Consider the following 21,460-nt stretch of genomic DNA (forward strand, 5'->3'; position numbering starts at 1 on the left):
TTCAGCTTCCTTCTTGACTGAATCACAGTGTTTAAGATCTATATCACATGTTGTGTACTCATATCTTATTACTTAAATTTCATCATTGCTAAAACGTTAATATTTTGTTTCAAAAGCTGTTGGGTATACTCTGGGTAAAAGAGTAAAATGAAATAAAATGTTAACCAAATATCTTTCACAAGAGCATCCACATATCTTTCTCTTTAATTAAGAACCCATGCATTCAAATGGAAAGAATAATTCTCACTATGCAAAAGGACAATGAAAAGAATGGTAGACATGGAAATGAAAATCAAATTATTATTATCTGGAATCAAGAAAAAGGAATCAAAACAAATGAAAATGGAAAGCACAAACATGAAAAGTACTTAGGAAATAATTCTTTAATACATTGATAAACTTTCTCTATCCCCAACTCAATGAAAACAAAGCAAGCCTAATCCGCTAAAAGAAAAGTTTAAGATTATATAGTTTTTTTATGTTTAGAAAGTATTAAAATAAAATCGTGAATATTTTAAAAATAATTTCTGAATTTTATAATTATCATTTTTATGTTTAGTTATGGTACTTCTTAGGATTCATTCTAAATTTGGTTTTAAATTAAAAATAAAATAAAATTATAGAGTCAATCTTTAAATACTAAATAATTTAATTTAATTAATTTTACTTTAAATTTATTATAACTATAAAATATTTAATATGTTAAATAATAAATAAATTTGAAACTGTATCTATAAATGTTGGTATCATACTCCCTAATGCCTAATATAATATAGAACAACCAAACAAGGTTAAACTGATAGGCATGTTTATCTTTCAAATAGAGCTTGACTTTGTTTGAAAAGAAAGAAAATTGTTATATTGGTTATCTATCAGTAATTTTTATGTAGGATTTTTTTATGTATTAACTTTGCATACTTTCAGTATTTTTTGAAAGCACCGTAAATATTTTATTTTTGATAAATAAAGCTTTTTATTTTGATAACGGATATAATTTTGACAGAGGCAGAAAAGAAAAGATGGTGATATTAACAGGTTTAGTTTAATACAATTATCTCACATTGTATTGTGTGCTCATTTTACATGTTTTTTATGTGCCAATCTTTTTGCAAAAAGGTAAGCATGCATTCACGTACCAAGCATGGTGGTGGGGTCCATTGCTTTCTTTACTCATGAGTTTCTGCAAATGGGGCCCACCCGTTAAATCTTTTGAATTTTAATTAATGTTTAATAATTAATATATCCTTATTAAATATTTTAACATGTGAAATAATAAATAAATATATTATTTAGTTATAATTTTTAAATAATATATCCTAGTACATATTGTTGGAGATCTCACATCCATTATAACCTTTCATTGTATATAAGTGGGTGTAAACCTCACCTATATTTATGTTTTTATCTTTTTAATGTGATGGTAAAATTTGGTTTGTTAGTTGAGTTTTATTTTTATCTTTTTAATTTGATTGTTAAAGTTTATTGTTAGGTAAATGTTACTGGTTAGTAATAAGAGTATTCTATAATCATCAAAATTGGAAAGGGATGGTGAAGAAATAAACAAATATTTGTGATTGGACATGCATGCACCTTCATTTCTCTTCCTTTCAAGTTTTTAATTCAAGCTTCCTGTGGTGAAATTTTCACAGAGAGAAGAAAAAGCTTGTTTGATCATTTTCCGTCTCTTTTGTATAGACCACACACTAACTATCTACTTTAAGTAAAATAAAAGTGGAATAATTAGAATAAGATAAGGTGGATGTTTCATAAATTATATTGCACTATTATTTGAGTTTCATTTACAGTACTTCGTTCGGGAAAGGTGAAAGGTGCGTTCTGATAATTTTTTTAGTTTTAGTTGCATGTTTCTTCTGAAAGATTCGAATAGTATGTGGATCCCTTTTGCATATATAGTAAGCTTCTAGTTGGACAACTTTATGAAATGTCTCTCTTTTTTTTCACATGTTTTGTTTTTCTAATTCCACTACTTTAACCACCTTCATTGTCAAAATGTGACTTGTTGCTTAACACAGAATATAAGTGTTGCCATCATATGCTATTATGAGAATTCAAACTTAACCTATTTAAAGTGTAACATAATTATCTTATACAAGGTAAGGTAAAAAAAAGTTTAAGCTTACACTAACAATTGATTATGAAGATTTATAAGATTGTAATTTTTTTCACATAAGATTTTCTCATATAATTAAATATATTATATTGAGACTTGTACGATTTATAACTTTCAGTCAAATTCATCTAATAATAAATTATGCATTAAAAGAATGGTATATTAAAGAATAATTAACGAATGCATCGATCGATGAGAAAGTTATAGGTATGTGTAGCAAAATGTATTCCTATGTATCCATTTCTACTTATAAAAGTTGATATAACAAGACAAAAAAATGTTATGAAGAAACTATGATGGTGACTTGACTAGAGTAAAAGCATGGTACACAAATCTGGAGCATGTGAAAGTTGTCTGCTAATTTTAAAATTGAAAACAATGATCAAATTTAAGAATTAGGGAGAATAAACTAAAATGACCCTACTCTTGTCCTGTTAATACATATGTGTAACGATTTTAAAAATTAAAATATTAAAAAAATATGATCGATTATGAATATGGTATAGTTGGTTATTTTTTTGACCTATTATGTTACCTTGTATAAGATAATTATGTTACGTTTTAACATAACATAATTATATATAATAATAATAATAATAATAATGAATTAAAATTATTCAATAATATGCGGTAGGAGCAGGGAACATTGTATCAAGCTCCATCCGTGATTGGATGATGTTTCTCTTGCATCAATGCCAACAATTTCTCACATCCATGCCTTTGCTATAACTAATCGTTCAACTCTTCTCAACACTTTGCTTTTTCAATTTGAAACAAGGGAATTGGCTAATGTGAAAAAACTTGAAACGGTCGCATCAAGTAAGCATATTTTTGGAGCCTTTTTGGACCCAGTTTCTGATTTAACACGTACAAGCAATTTCTCATCCATAATTGGAAAAGTGACTCTCCCTTGTTTCATTGTCTTCATTCAGCTTTCATCATGGCTCCTGGTCTAACACTTTCATTTCTCTTCATTCACCTTTTTCTTCCAAACTTCATCAAACATCAATTTATATTAAAACTTTGGTTGAAACGTAGTTTCGTGTCAGATGTTTTGACTGAAATTATATTCTTTTTAAAAACTTGACAATATTCACTTTACAATTCATTTTTTTTCTCTTTCGCTAATTAAATTTCTCTGCTTCAAGTCCTTTCTTTCCAATTTGAAAAAGTTTTGTTGACACCAATACTAAAAACATATATTTAACACGGTTTATTATAACGTGAAGTGTGTGTTTTCACAGTGTTGATATCAACACCCTTTCAACTTCTCCTCAGACCCATGATACGTTAAGAGTGCATACAGTACAAACAAATACTTAAAAAACAATTAAATTAATATTTTTATTCTTTTTATTTTTAATTTAAAATATTATAGTAATATTATTATAAAGTATTGTGGAGTAGTCTTATTCAGCAATGTCATTTTTCAATCACATCACATAGACTTCCGTTGTTGTCACAGTTTTAGCATTATCACTTTGTCTCACTCATGGGAAACTGTTCTGGAAAGCCAGATGATGATGTAACAAAACTCATCACAAATTCTATGGATTTGTGTGTATTTATCGCATAAACAAGTCATATACTTTCTGTTTTCAATATGTGAAATATAGGATTATTAGTGTGGATTAACGTTACTTTATTCCAAAACATGCCATTTGAGAGAAATATGTTAAGGAAGAACACAAATTGTTATGACCGATTTGCTTAAATTATTTCATGTAAAAGAAAAGTTGTTTCTATTTCCATATATAATCTTGTGGATAATTGTCAATATAACAACACTCATGTAAAAATATAATTTGTGGTAAAATTAAGATTTTTATTAAAATTTAGTCAAGTTAAATTTTTTATCAACATTTATGCTAAAGTTACGATTTTTATAGAAATTTGTGGTAAAGTCACAATTTTTATTAACATTTGTAGTCAAGTCAAGATTTTAAGATGGTGTGACCAGTGGAACGGTGACGACTGACGTGGATTGGAAGGCAACTTGTTAGCCTTTAAGCGGAGGGCTCTACAGGTTTCCTCATCCCATGACTTATTTGATGGATCGATAAGTGTTTCCTAATAGGAAAGCATATGCATGCCAAAGAACTTTTGATCAAGCATTTCTCATTGAGCTTTTGAATCCGAGACCAAATCCCGAGTCATGCAGTAAAAGCAGAAGAACATATAATACTTTCAGCATGTAAGGTCCCATTATAACTGGATGAAAGAAAAAATCTTAATTGAAGAGAAGATAATGTCAATGCAAAAGAATTATAATCTGGAGTTTTCTTGTTGTGATTTTAAGAAAACTTCATTTCAAGATTATTTATAGATGTGGATTCAACTGGTTTGTGTTTTCTCATCGAAATTTTCTTATTGCAGTCAAGTTAAGCGTTCTCACAGGTCTTCTGGTAAGCGTTCTCACAGGTTTTTTGGTAAAAAAACTCGTTCTCACGGTCAACCATGAAGCTTTGATAAGAATTAAATAAATTCATGCAACAATTGTTTTATGTATGTAATTCAAACTTATACATCGATTTAGAATAAATAGTATTTTTCATATTTTACTTTCATCATGTTAGTACAATATTAAATTTGTTTGTTAGCCAACAACCATTTTAGTTCAATGGATCCAATATGAACGTCACATTATAATCCCATAATTTTTATGCGGACACATTACTACTATTATATTTATTATATTTATATATATTTTTTTATCAGCATATTCATATATCTTGATTTGCTTGAGACCTTTGAAGAAAATCAAACTCTAAGTATAAAATTAGCATTTTTAATAATATTATTTTTTTATTTAATTGAAAACAGAAAAATTAATTTCAAATTGTGAAACTTAATTGCAAATTCTTCTGAAACTCAAATATTAATTTTGAGTTCAAAATATATTTTCATATATGCTATTTTTTTTAAAATTTATATCTCTTGTTATTTTTCAATATTTTCAATTTTGTTTTTTTTTCAAATTAATTCTACCATATTCCATTATCCCGATCCATATTAATACTTTTGTAAGAACTTTAATGCATGAGTGTTCTGTTTTATTATGAGTGACAATGAAAAAATTAACATCATAATTTGTTTACAATTTTCTACGTGTTGGCATAATTTGTTTTACTATGTTTTGTAAGCCAACGAAAAACAAAATGTATGATTTGATTAAGAATTTTATTGAAGAAAATGATAGAAGTTTGAACTATAAGCAATCATTAACAAAATTTCCGTAGTAGCAATTATATTAAAATTGTATAAAATCGTGAAAAAAGACTTAGCGATATTGAGTGGCGATGTAGTTAAAGCGATGTTGAGTGGCGATTAGTTAAAGTCTTCATGATTTTAAGCACTAATCAACCTTAAACTATTATTTTACAATAATTGTTTTCTAAATATGATAAGCAGTAATCAACCTTAAACTATTATTTTAACAATAATTATTTTCTAAATATGATATTTGTTACAAGTGATTCTCTGTTGTTTAATTTTTATTTTTTTTCATGGTGGTGATCTATTTTATTTTGTTCTTATTTTCATTGGTTCTGTCATGCCACTTTAGTGTTACAAATTTTATTTAAGTAATTGGGTAAATAGTTTATGTAAATGTTTATTTAAAATTTCCCATATTTGTTTATTTTATTTGAGCATTATTTTAATTAATTTTTATTTTATTTTTAGAAGATATTTCAGAAATTGTTTTCGAATTTTTTTGAAAAAATTATAATATCTAATATTCACCCTCTTAATCCCAACATGCCTATAAGAGAGGAGTATTTTCGTCTTCATAAAATGAAATTTGCAGTTGCTATTTCTATAGTTTATATATATAAATTAAAATTGACTATGATTTGAAATAAATATATTATAAAAAAGTAGTTTAAGAAAAATAAGATTCAGAAAAAAAATAATTTTTTGAACTTTAAAAAAAATTGATTAGAAGGTGATGCATAAAACTATTCAAGCCATTATTATTTTTAATAAATCACAATAAGGTAGCAATCACATGGATATCTAAATTTAGAGCCAATTTTTATTTTTTTTCACCGAAAAGAGGTTTGTGATGGTATATATAAAGGAATAGGTGAGAAGTAGCAGAAATATATGACTAAACTTTTTCAAAAATAAAAAATTGTGGGTGTATAAATAGAAATAAAAGAAAAACTGGGCCAATCGAATAGGTCCTGACTTTTCGAAAAGGGGTGTGCAGATATGAAAAATTGGAGGACAAATAGAAATATGATGGACCAGCTGAAGCAAGCCTGTTAAACCCTAACTTTTACTTTATAAAGAACTAAAATCCTTATCTTTACCGTAAATGAAGAACCATAAATTTTCTCTAACATTATAAAAAACCAGATTACATTAGAGGAAATTTCTATATATAAAAGTTAATTAGTTAAAATAATGCTTTATTAAAACAAACTAATATAATAATTTTTAAATAAATATTTTATCCAATTACTTAAATAACAGTTGTGACATTAGAATGACACAATGAATAAAACAAAAAAGTAATTACTTGTACAAAAAATCTTCTTCAGAACATTTTGTTTTATTGATGATTTTGTGGTTATTATATTGATACTTATTTTTTTATTATTATTATTTTATAATTTAGTATATACAAAATTATATCAATTTCCTAAAATTTATGAGAACATATGTTATTTATAATTATAATTATTTTGTAAATACCACCAAATAACAAATTATTGTTCAATTTAAATATTTAATATGTAATATAATATATTTATTTTACATGTAATAAATTATAAATTATAAAAATAAATTAAGTATCAATATAAGGATGTAATTTATTTATTAAATAGTTATAATAAGATTATTATTTAAGTGTGCTTCTTAGGAAAAATGATTCACGGATGTAGCAGTAGCACTAGCAAATGAAGTATGATTTCCAAGAAAAGTGATTCACGTAGCAGTAACACTAACAAATGAAGTGTGACTCTAAAAAAAAAGTGATTCACGGGTGTAGAAGTAACAATAACAAATGAAGTGTGATTATCAGGAAAAGTGATTCACGTAGCAGTAACACTAACAAATGAAGTGTGACTCTCAGAAAAAGTGATTCATAGGTGTATATATCGTTCATTAATTTTGAAATATCTAGTGTTATATTATATATAATTTCATTAATATATATATATATATATATGTGTTTTATCTGCTTTTTTTTATTAAATTTTTAGCATTATCTTTTATGTAGTAAAATAATTAAAACTAATTAAGATACTTGTAAATTGATTATTTTCCTGAAATGTATGTGTATTATTCATAATTTTAATTTAATAAATCGTAACATTTATTTTTTCACACGATTTCCTTTTTTTTTAAATGGTTTTTTATTTTTAAAATGCCTATTTATATATTTTAATATCATAAATATGGGAATTATATTTTGAAATGTTCAATGAATTAGTTTCGTTCAATGAATTATTTTTGCTAAACAAATTCTAAAACAAATTTACATAACAAAAACTCAATTAGGATGCAACTCAAGTAGAACTAGACTCAACTAATATAAAAATAAAAATATCTTGTGCATAAACAATAATATGAGTATTATAACTTCATAAACCTGACCATATAATAAGATTAAATTTAGACAAAATATTCAATAACTTCCCATAAGTTTAGAACTTGAAAATTTTGAGCCTCATAATTTATTATCTCTTGACATAAGAATTGATTATTTGCGAATCTAATAAAAAAAAATAATTGATTTATTTATACTTTTTAAGTCTTTAAATTTGGTTTATTTTTATTTGCTTATTGCTAAGTAAATTTGGTTTATTAATATTTTTCTTATTGCTAAGTAATTTATTAATATTACTTTTATGTAATATTTTACTTTTGAAACCCCTTTTTTCATTTTTCCATACCCTCGGTTCTAAAAAATGTTGGGCCCATTGGACTGAAATATCAGTTTTTCTATTTGCTAACATTACGTTTTATATCCGCACCAAATTGGCTAAAAAAGGCACATTCGGCTCCCAGCAGTTATGCCATTGGCAATTGCTTCCTGCACCCGATCAATTGTGACTGGCACCCGACACACTTTTAAAAATCCTAAAATGCCCTTGTCTTCTTTATTTACGGATAAAAATATCTGGAATTGCTCATTGCTTACGGATAAAAATATCCGGAACTGATCGTTGCTTACGGATAAAAATACGTGGGCCAATAGAATACGTGGGCCAATAGGCTAGCGCAATGGTTACTATTTACAGCCTTTGACTTTATGTCGGCACTACAATTCCCAAAAGGCATGGGCTCCTCGGCCTAGCCCAACTCTTTTGCTATTCCACACCCGTTTTATACTATTCCACAATCTTTTCTAGAAAACCTGGGTTTTTTTGGCTGGGCAAGATTTTCCTATTTGTAGCCCTAGATTTTATTTATACACCACTAGCTTTCCTTTTGTCCAAACGTGTGTGCCTTTTCAATTCACTCATTGGTTTTGGTATTTAGCACCCATTTTGACATTATACCTAAATAAATTTTAGAAACTTGTATGAGAATACGCGTATGTAATCTAATATAAAAAATAACATAAAAACATTGGATTAGTGCATTTTTCATTGGGACAAATTTATCTTTTTACAAAAATCATCTTGGACGTTTATAATTATTTATTTTGTACAAGGCATAAGATTTGTAGTGCTTCTCGTATCTGTAGACTACTTAATTATTTTGGTAACTAACTATTTGGTGTGACTAAGTTTCCAAATTCAAATTCAACCTCATTCTTTCGAACATGTTAATTTATTTATTTTTTCAGATCATTTTCCCACTCAACCATAATTTTCAATTATCTATTTTCTTTCACTAAAATATTAACAACTTCCTAATTCACCTCTTACCATGTTTTTTCTCTTTTTAGAAACGAAATGTGGTCGTTCAAAAACAAAGATAATGACAATTTTAAAAAATATATATATTATTTATTTATTTAATAATATTATTATCATTTTCTGTTTGCATCATACTTTTTGGGTTACAATATGATATTGATTTACATTTTTATTAATGCATACATAAAAAATAATCATGCACGAGAAAAGACATAGAAAAGTGAGAAGAAGCAAAAGACAAGGAAATTTACAGAATAATGTGTTTAGAAGATGAATCCATGGGGCTAAAATCCAACAACATCTCACCATTGTAAGGCCGACTACCTAAAATACCAAAGCCAAAAAAAAGCCTACTTACCTTGAATTTCTATGAATTTTTAGAATCTAAAAAAACATAGCAGAATATGAAAACCGAAAATTGAAGACTAGATAAAAATAGTCATTTTAGACTTGATAGTCAAAAGTCTTGATCATCATTTAAATTTGTTGAATTTTATTCTGAAAACAACAAATATTTGACCGCTTGAGCGACCAAAATAAATTATTATGGTCGTCGTGCAACCAAAATAAATTATTATCGTTCCATACGACCAAAATAAATTATTATTGTCCCATACGACCAAAATAAATTATTATCATTTTGCTTAAAATTGTAAATATTTTTACATTTTTTTAATAAGAAATGCCAACAATTTTATTATACAATCATATGATAAAAATAGCCATTTTAGACTCGATAGTCAAAACCCTTGATTATCATTTAAATCTGTTGAAAAACAACAAACATTGTCCGTGCGATCAAAATAAATTATTATCGCTCCGTGCGATCAAAATAAATTATCGCCCCCACTGTATCCCAGCATTGCACTGCATATTCTCTCAAACCTGTTATTGTCTTGAAATTAATTTAGAATTTAAAGCAAAAAAATAATTATAGTAATCAATTATAGAAATTTTAAAAAAAGGTAAAAATATTTACAATTTTAACCAAAGCGGTAATAATTTATTTTGGTCGTAAGGGACAATAATAATTTATTTTGGTCGCACGGGACGATAATAATATATTTTGGTCGCACGGGACCATAATAATTTATTTTGGTCGCACGAGATCATAATGATTTATTTTGGTTGCACGGACCATAATCATTTATTTTGGTCGCACGACGACCATAATAATTTATTTTGGTCACCCGAGCGATAACAATTTTTATCACACCGGCGATAACAATTCTGGTCGAATGTTTGTTGTTTTCATAATAAAATTCAACAAATTTAAATGATGATCAAGACTTTTGACTATCAAGTCTAAAATGACTATTTTACCAAAAACTTGTGAAAATAGGTTATAAATATAGTAATAAATCATTTTTCAATTTAAAATATTTCTTAAACATAAATGTTCACAAAAATTCAATTACTATATTATATAAGAAACTCATATATTTTTCCTTAAAACCATACCATATAAATATAAATATTGTCTAATTAAAATGATAAAGTTTACCATAAGAAGGGAGAAGATGAAAGGGATTTAGAAGAGAAGAAATGGGAAAAGATAGAAAGAGCTTGTTGTGGTGCAAAAATAGGAGCTTGGTGGCGAGCACCTCTAATGGTGGCAAAAGTAAGACCACCTTCATACTTGTCTTCCTTCAAACCAAGCTCTCCACTCTTTCGTTACATTCAATTTTATCTCTTGTAAGCCGTATCTTGTGGATAATAGTGAAACTTTGCCATCAGTGTCTCCACTGCAAGCACAAATATTACAATTAAAATACATTAAAAACAAAAAAATTTCAAACTTTTTCAAGTACTATACTTTAATTATGTAAGTTAATATACCTATACATCCAAATGCGTAAACAGGCACCTAAGAGCTTCTGAATCACTGGCAAAACTGTGCTTCTTGGATCATTCCATTTTTTTAATACAGTACTTCATCACAAAAATATTATTACTGGATTAGTTAATTTAATTAGTTAAATAGCAGTGAATATATATATATATATATATATATATATATATATATATATATATATATATATATGAGAATAAGTAGCTGCAAAGGGTGTAAGATAAGTCTGATTACTTATATTGGCATGAATAACCCTCTCCACATCCTTATTATTGAAATATTTTTCCACGTGAATAACTCCACATGGATCGTATCCCGATAATGGCAGCTTACTCCAAAGTTCCTAAAATACAAAAAAAAAAATATTTTGATCGCACGGAGTGATAATAATTTATTTTGATCCCACGGAGCGATAATAATTTATTTTGATCGCACGAAGCGATAATACTTTATTTTGATCGCACGAAGCGATAATACTTTATTTTGATCACACGGAGCCATAATAATTTATTTTGGTACAGGACTTGATAAAGAGCGTCAGAGAGAAGTAAAGCAACAGGCACTTGAAAGACAATTGTGGAAGGGCCTAAGGGAGAGAATAAGCTTTGGTGATAGAATAATATCTACACCACCTTTTTTTAGAAAACTTCATCATTAACCTTACTTAAGTCTTTGGAATTATTGGTGTAAGAAAAGCCGATACCAATAGGTGATTCCAAGAATATGATATTTGCAACTGCAAAATTGAAACACAGTCAAAATTATATACAAATAATTAAATAAATAATATTTAAAATTAAAAATGAAATAATAAAATTATACACCTTGATTCCAAGAAAATTTGTTAAACTTAAGACGCTGATGGCCATCTACAAGAAATGGACCAAGCTCTTCTACTGCTCCAAAACCAAATAAACAATATACAAGTATATCAACAAATTAATATATCTAACAATTTTTTTACAAATATATGAAAATGAATTAAAATGAAAAAATATAAGTGATTTACCGTGGATCCATGAATATCTCAATTGAGTCACAATACGAGAGGTTTATTCCAGGAAGCATTTTCAGCTTAAAAAAACCAGTAAAAGATTATTTTTTTCTTCTTCAGCTCTTAGTTTAATATAGTCGGAGTAGTGATTAAAATTAACCGGTGGTTGTCCCGACAAGTTTGTCACCCTATCATTTGCGGTTGTTGATGGGAATATTTTATTCCCGTAATTCCCACTATGATAGTTACAATGATGTTTATGAGCACAGAAAAAAATAAAATTCAGGAGGCGATAATAGTTTATTTTGGTCGTAGGGGACAATAATAATTTATTTTGGTCGCACGGGACCATAATAATTTATTTTGGTAGCACGGGACCATAATAATTTATTTTGGTCGCACGACGACCATAATAATTTATTTTGGTCGCCCGAGCGATAACAATTCTGGTCCAATGTTTGTTGTTTTCAGAATAAAATTCAACAAATTTAAATGATGATCAAGACTTTTGTCTAAAATGACTATTTTACCAAAAATTTGTGAAAATATGTTATAAACAAGTTTTAATTATTTTTGAAATACTAACTAGTAATAAATCATTTTTCAATTTAAAATATTTCTTAAACATAAATGTTCACAAAAATTCAATTACTATATTATATAAGAAACTCATATATTTTTCCTTAAAACCATACCATATAAATATAAATATTGTCTAATTAAAATGATAAAGTTTACCTATAGATAGGGTAAATTAGAAGGGAGAAGATGGAAGGGATTTAGAAGAGAGGAAATGGGAATAGATAGAAAGAGCTTGTTGTGGTGCAAAAATAGGAACTTGGTGGCCAGCACCGCTAATGGTGGCAAAAGTAAGACCACCTTCATACTCCTCCACCCACCCTCCTACTTGTCTTCCTTCAAACCAAGCTCTCAACTCTTTCGTTATATTCAATTTTATCTCTTGTAAGCCGTATCTTGTTGATAATAGTGAAACTTTGCCATAAGTGTCTCCACTGCAAGCACAAATATTACAATTAAAATACATTCAAAACAAAATTTTTTCAAACTTTTTCAAGTACTATACTTTAATTATGTAAGTTAATATACCTATACATCCAAATGCGTAAACAGGCACCTAAGAGCTTCTAAATCACTGGCAAAACTGTGCTTCTTGGATCATTCCATTTTTTATTACAGTACTTCATCACCAAAATATTATTAGTTAATTTAATTAGTTAAATAGCAGTGAAATATATATATATATATATATATATATATATATATATATATATATATATATGAATAAGTATCTGCAAAGGGTGTAAGATAAGTCTGACAACTTATATTGGCATGAATAACCCTTTGCACATCCTTATTATTGAAATACTTTTCGACGTGAATAACTCTACATGGATCGTATCCCGTATCCCGATAATGGCAGCTTACTCCAAAGTTCCTAAGATACAGAAAAAGAAATATTTTGATCGCACGGAGTGATAATAATTTATTTTGATCCCACGGAACGATAATAATTTATTTTGATCGCACGAAGCGATAATACTTTATTTTGATCACACGGAGCGATAATAATTTATTTTGGTACACGACTTGTGAAAGAGCGTCAGAGAGTAGTAATGCTACAGGCACAATTGTGGAAGGGCCTAAGGGAGAGAATAAGCTTTGGTGATAGAATAATATCTACACCACCTTTTTTAGAAAACTTCATCATTAACATTACGTAAGTCTTTGGAATTATTGGTGTAAGAAAAGCCGATACCAATAGGTGATTCCAAGAATATGATATTTGCAACTGCAAAATTGAAACAACACAGTCAAAATTATATACAAATAATTAAATAAATAATATTTAAAATTAAAAATGAAATAATAAAATTATACACCTTGATTCCAAGAAATTTTGTTAAACTTAAGACGCTAATGGCCATCTACAAGACCAAACTCTTATACTGCTCTAAAAACAATAGTGGAACAACCAGGTCCTACCAAATAAACAATATACAAGTATATCAACAAATTAATATATCTAACAATTTTTTTACAAATATATGAAAATGAATTAAAATGGAGAAATATAAGTGATTTACAGTGGATCCATGAATATCTCAATTGAGTCACAATACGAGGGGTTTATCCCATGAAGCATTTTCAGCTTTAAAAAAGCAGTAAAAGATTATTTTTTTCTTCTTCAGTTCTTAGTTTAATATAGTCGGAGTAGTGATTACAATTAACCGGTGCTTGTCCCGACAGGTTTGTCACCCTATCATTTGCGGTTGTTGATGGAAATATTTTATTGCCGAAATTCCCACTATGATAGTTACAATGATGTTTATGAGCACAGAAAAAAATAAAATTCAGAAGGCGGTAATAATTTATTTTGATCGTAGGGGACAATAATAATTTATTTTGGTTGTATGGGACAATAATAATTTATTTTGGTCGCACAGGACCATAATAATTTATTTTGGTCGCACGACGACCATAATAATTTATTTTGGTCGCACGACGACCATAATAATTTATTTTGATCGCCCGAGCGATAACAATTCTGGTCCAATGTTTGTTGTTTTCAGAATAAAATTCAACAAATTTGAATGATGATCCAGACTTTTGACTATCAAGTCTAAAATGACTATTTTACCAAAAATTTGTGAAAATATGTTATAAATAAATTTTAATTATTTTTGAAATACTAACGAGTAATAAATTATTTTTCAATTTAAAATATTTCTTAAACATAAATGTTCACAAAAATTCAATTACTATATTATATAAGAAACTCATATATTTTTTCTTAAAACCATACCATATAAATATAAATATTGTCTAATTAAAATGATAAAGTTTACCTATAGATAGGGTAAATTAGAAGGGAGAAGATGGAAGGGATTTAGAAGAGAGGAAATGGGAAAAGATAGAAAGAGCTTGTTGTGGTGCAAAAATAGGAACTTGGTAGCCAGCGGCAAAAGTAAGACCACCTTCATACTCCTCCACCCACCCTCCTCCTTGTCTTCCTTCAAACCAAGCTCTCCACTCTTTCGTTACATTCAATTATATCTCTGGTAAGCCGTATCTTGTTGATAATAGTGAAACTTTGCCATCAGTGTCTCCACTGCAAGCACAAATATTACAATTAAAATACATTAAAAACAAAAAAATTTCAAACTTTTTCAAGTACTATACTTTAATTATGTAAGTTAATATACCTATCCATCCAAATGCGTAAACATGCACTTAAGAGCTTCTGAAATTTTTTTTATTACAGTACTTCATCACAAAAATATTATTACTGGATTAGTTAATTTAATTAGTTAAATAGCAGTGAATATATATATATATATATATATATATATATATATATATATATATATATATGAGAATAAGTACCTGCAAAGGGTTTAAGATAAGTCTGACTACTTATATTGGCATGAATAACCCTCTGCACATCCTTATTATTGAAATACTTTTCCACGTGAATAACTCCACATGGATCGTATCCGATAATGGCAGCTTACTCCAAAGTTCCTAAAATACAAAACAAAAAATATTTTGATATATAATAATTTATTTTGATCCCACGAAGCGATAATACTTTATTTTGATCGCACGAAGCGATAATACTTTATTTTGATCACACGGAGCGATAATAATTTATTTTGGTACACGACTTGTGAAAGAGCGTCAGAGAGAAGTAAAGCAACAGGTACTTGAAAGACAATCGTCAGAGAGAAGTAAAGCAACAGGTACTTGAAAGACAATTGTGGAAGGGCCTAAGGGAGAGAATAAGCTTTGGTGATAGAATAATATCTACACCACCGGTTTTTGAAAACTTCATCATTAACATTACTTAAGTCTTTGGAATTATTGGTGTAAGAAAAGCCGATACCAATAGGTGATTCCAAGAATATGATATTTGCAACTGCAAAATTGAAACAACACAGTCAAAATTATATACAAATAATTAAATAAATAATATTTAAAATTAAAAATGAAATAATAAAATTATACACCTTGATTCCAAGAAAATTTGTTAAACTTAAGACGCTGATGGCCATCTACAAGAAATGGACCAAGCTCTTCTACTGCTCCAAAAACAATAGTGGAACAACCAGGTCCACCAAATAAACAATATACAAGTATATCAACAAATTAATATATCTAACAATTTTTTTACAAATATATGAAAATGAATTAAAATGAAAAAATAAAAGTGATTTACAGTGGATCCATGAATATCTCAGTCACAATACGAGAGGTTTATCCCATGAAGCATTTTCAGCTTAAAAAAACCAGTAAAAGATTATTTTTTTCTTCTTCAGCTCTTAGTTTAATATAGTCGGAGTAGTGATTAAAATTAACCAGTGGTTGTCCCGACAAGTTTGTCACCCTATCATTTGCGGTTGTTGATGGGAATATTTTATTACCGTAATTCCCACTACTATGACAGTTACAATGATGTTTATGAGCACAGAAAAAAATAAAATTCAGAAGGGGATAATAATTTATTTTGGTAGTAGGGGACAATAATAATTTATTTTGGTTGTATGGGACAATAATAATTTATTTTGGTCGCACGGGACCATAATAATTTATTTTGGTCGTACGACGACCATAATAATTTATTTTGGTCGCCCGAGCGATAACAATTCTGGTCCAATGTTTGTTGTTTTCAGAATAAAATTCAACAAATTTAAATGATGATCAAGACTTTTGTCTAAAATGACTATTTTACCAAAAATTTGTGAAAATATGTTATAAATAAGTTTTAATTATTTTTGAAATACTAACGTGTAATAAATCATTTTTCAATTTAAAATATTTCTTAAACATAAATGTTCACAAAAATTCAAATATTATATTATATAAGAAACTCATATATTTTTCCTTAAAACCATACCATATAAATATAAATATTGTCTAATTAAAATGATAAAGTTTACCTATAAATAGGATAAATTAGTAGGAAGAAGAAGGAAGAGATTTAGAGGAGAGGAAATGGGAATAGATAGAAAGAGCTTGTTGTGGTGTAAAAATAGGAACTTGGTAGCCAGCACCCCTAATGGTGGCAAAAGTAAGACCACCTTCATACTCCTCCACCCACCCTCCTACTTGTCTTCCTTCAAACCAAGCTCTCCACTCTTTCGTTACATTCAATTTTATCTCTTGTAAGCCGTATCTTGTGGATAATAGTGAAACTTTGCCATCCGTACTGCAAGCACAAATATTACAATTAAAATACATTCAAAACAAAAAAATTTCAAACTTTTTCAAGTACTATACTTTAATTATGTAAGTTAATATACCTATACATCCAAATGCGTAAATAGGCACTTAAGAGCTTCTGAATCACTCGCAAAACTGTGCTTCTTGGATCATTCCATTTTTTTATTACAGTACTTCATCACCAAAATATTATTACTGGATTAGTTAATTTAATTAGTTAAATAGCAGTGAATAAGTACCTGGGTGTAAGATAAGTCTGACTACTTATATTGGCATGAATAACCCTCTGCACATCCTTATTATTGAAATACTTTTCCACGTGAATAACTCCACATGGATCGTATCCGATAACGGCAGCTTACTCCAAAGTTCCTAAAATACAGAACAAAAAATATTTTGATCGCACGGAGTGATAATAATTTATTTTGATACCACGGAGCGATAATAATTTATTTTGATCGCACGAAGCGATAATACTTTATTTTGATCGCACGAAGCGATAATACTTTATTTTGATCACACAGAGCTCTGTGGTGATAAAATAATATCTACACCACCTTTTTTAGAAAACTTCATCATTAACATTACTTAAGTCTTTGGAATTATTGGTGTAAGAAAAGCCGATAATTCCAAGAATATGATATTTGCAACTGCAAAATTGAAACAACACAGTCAAAATTATATACAAATAATTAAATAAATAATATTTAAAATTAAAAATAAAATAATAAAATTATACACCTTGATTCCAAGAAAATTGGTTAAACTTAAGACGCTAATGGCCATCTACAAGAAATGGACCAAGCGTACTGCTCCAAAAACAATAGAGGAACAACCAGGTCCTACCAAATAAACAATATACAAGTATATCAACAAATTAATATATCTAACAATTTTTTTACAAATATATGAAAATGAATTAAAATGAAGAAATAAAAGTGATTTACAATGGATCCATGTATATCTCAATTGAGTCACAATAGGAGAGGTTTATCCCATGAAGCATTTTCAGCTTAAAAAAATCAGTAAAAGATTATTTTTTTCTTCTTCAGCTCTTAGTTTAATATAATCGGTAGTGATTAAAATTAACCGGTGGTTGTCCCGACAAGTTTGTCACTCTATCATTTGCGGGTTGTTGATGGGAATATTTTATTCCCGTAATTCCCACTATGATAGTTACAATGATATTTATGAGCACAGAAAAAAATAAAATTCAGAAGGCGATAATAATTTATTTTGGTCGTAGGGGACAATAATAATTTATTTTGGTCGTATGGGACAATAATAATTTATTTTGGTCGCACGGACCATAATAATTTATTTTGGTCGCACGGGACCATAATAATTTATTTTGGTCGCACGGGACCATAATAATTTATTTTGGTCGCACGGGACCATAATAATTTATTTTGGTCGCACGACGACCATAATAATTTATTTTGGTCGCCCAAGCGATAACAATTCTGGTCCAATGTTTGTTGTTTTCAGAATAAAATTCAACAAATTTAAATGATGATAAAGACTTTTGACTATCAAGTCTAAAATGACTATTTTACCAAAAATTTGTGAAAATATGTTATATATAATTATAAGTTTTAATTATTTTTGAAATACTAACGAGTAATAAATCATTTTTCAATTTAAAATATTTCTTAAACATAAATGTTCACAAAAGTTCAATTACTATATTATATAAGAAACTCATATATTTTTTCTTACAACCATACCATATAAATATAAATATTGTGTAATTAAAATGATAAAGTTTACCTATAGATGGGGTAAATTAGAAGGGAAAAGATGGAAGGGATTGAGAAGAGAGGAAATGGAAAACGATAGAAAGAGTTTGTTGTGGTGCAAAATTAGTAACTTGGTGGCGAGCACCTCTAATGGTGGCAAAAGTAAGACCACCTTCATACTCCTCCACCCACCCGCCTATTTGTCTTCCTTCAAACCAAGCTCTCCACTTAAGCCGTATCTTGTTGATAATAGTGGAACTTTGCCATCAGTGTCTCCACTGCAAGCACAAATATTACAATTAAAATACATTCAAAACAAAATTTTCTCAAACTTTTTCAAGTACTATACTTTAATTATGTAAGTTAATATACCTATACATCCAAATGCGTAAAGAGGCACCTAAGAGCTTCTGAATCATTGGCAAAACTGTCTTTCTTGGATCATTCCATTTTTTTATTACAGTGCTTCAGAAATATTATTACTGGATTAGTTAATTTAATTAGTTAACCGAACAAAAAATATTTTGATCGCACGGAGCGATAATAATTTATTTTGATCGCACGATAATAATTTATTTTGGTACGGGACTGTGAAAGAACGTCAGGGAGAGAAGTAACAGCAACCGGCACTTGTGAAAGGCAATTGTGGAAGGGCTTAAGGAGAGAATAAGATTTGGTGATAGAATATGGGATGCTCTTTAAAAAAATAATTAATTTTTTATGCTAAAATAAAAAAAAATGAGATTATGTAATTTTTTATATTTAATAAGTGTTAAAATTAAATATTATATGTAAATATTTTCATAAGAAGTTCTAAATTTTGTAACGAATCCATTAAAGAAATATTTTTGAAATGTACATAATATTTCTAAAACATTTCTGATCGCACATGACGATCATAATAATTATGATTGTACGGGACAATAAAAGTTCTGAGGTACGAGACAACAATAATTTATTTTTTGATCGCACAGATAGATAACGATTCTGATCGCACGGTGCAATAATAACAATTTTGATCGCACGAGCTATAACAATTTTGAGCAAGACGATAATAATTGATTCTAATCGTACAGAGCGATAATAATTTATTTTGGTCGCACGAGACAATAATAATTTATTTTGGTCGTAAGGGACAATAATAATTTATTTTGGTCATAAGGGACAATAATAATTTATTTTGGTCGTATGAAACGATAATAATTTATTTTGAATAATTTATTTTGGTCACACGGGACGATAATAATTTATTTTAGTCGCACGGAACGATATTAATTTATTTTGGCGATAATAATTTATTTTGGTCGCACGGCCTTTTTTTTTGAGTGGGCATTTTTCTTGTCTAACAATAACCTTAAAATATTTATATATTTTCACCCAACTTCTTTCTCCACATGTGTATTTTCTGGTCTAACAAGTTTTTTTAATTAAGGGATAAAAATATTAAGATACAGATATTTAAAATATTATCCTTAAAAAATAAATATTGTAAGGTGGACTATTAGAGTATTAAATAATGAGATAATCAAATTACATACCTTTAAACTTACCCATAACCGTCTTTTATTATAGTAGAAACTTTATTTAGGTTTTATTATTTTTAGGTGGTCATTAATCAATGACATGGTTGATTTTTTGACACTATCATTTTTCTTTAATGCATTTTTATTCTATCATACATTATATGTTACAATTTTCATAACAATGAAAACTTTTCCATAACCGTCTTTTATTACATGTAGAAACTTTATTTAAGTTTCATTATTCTTAGGTGCTCATTAATCAACATTTTGGCTAATTTTCTCATACTATCACTTTTTTTTTAATGAATTTTTGTTCCATCATAACATGTTTTAGCCATTACTTTAATAAAGTTTTGTTTTTTTCTCACTTACTAAAATTGGCCACGAGTTAGGGTTATCGAGGGAGATGCACAACCAGATTACAATAGAACTGGCACAAAGTTTTCTAGAAAAGGTGGTGGGGATATTATATAGCGGGGTGACGAATAGCAAAAATGCTGGGCTAGGCAGAGTAGCACAACCTTTTAAGGGTTGGTAGTGCGAATATAAACTCATAGGTGGTAAATAGTATCTGTAGGGATAATGGAAGAAGCACGACATATTTCTGTTTTTCACAAAATAAATAATTATAAAGGTCAAAGATGATTTTTGAAAAATACTGAGTTTGTGTCAATGATAGATTGAATTTTAAAAAGTTTACCCAACACAAATTATCCTTATCTTTTATATTTCTATTTATATCAAAAAAAATAATCACATGATTCTTACTATTAAAGAGAATTTGGTGTGAAGAAGTTTCATATTTATTATACTTGTGAAATGCTAAACTAATAGAACAACTGATAAATACATTACGATTTCTTTATACTTGTGTTGAATTATGAGAAGACTTTGTTGTAAACAATGATATAATATTGTTATGTTAGATCACTATGCCATATAATGTTATTGGGCTTTTCTCACCCATACTTCCTACTTCCACACCATCAATTGCACCATGCCCAATACTAATGCATTCAGTATTACGAGTGATTTTGGACTGTTTCTTTCCTGCACCTTCATATCTTCTTCTGCCATCTTCATTCACAATACGAAAATACAT

General features: G+C 28.2%; 2 pseudogenes; both read right to left on the minus strand.

Moving 5' to 3' along the window:
- Positions 1–10,509: 10,509 nt before the first annotated feature.
- On the minus strand, positions 10,510–11,929 carry LOC150022972 (serine carboxypeptidase-like 35; annotated as a pseudogene).
- A 680-nt stretch (positions 11,930–12,609) lies between these two features.
- LOC150022973 (serine carboxypeptidase-like 35) lies at positions 12,610–21,460 on the minus strand (annotated as a pseudogene).

This window comes from Phaseolus vulgaris, chromosome 11 (assembly GCF_051622355.1).
Source record: "Phaseolus vulgaris cultivar YP4 chromosome 11, ASM5162235v1, whole genome shotgun sequence".
In the NCBI taxonomy this organism is placed as follows: domain Eukaryota; kingdom Viridiplantae; phylum Streptophyta; class Magnoliopsida; order Fabales; family Fabaceae; genus Phaseolus; species Phaseolus vulgaris.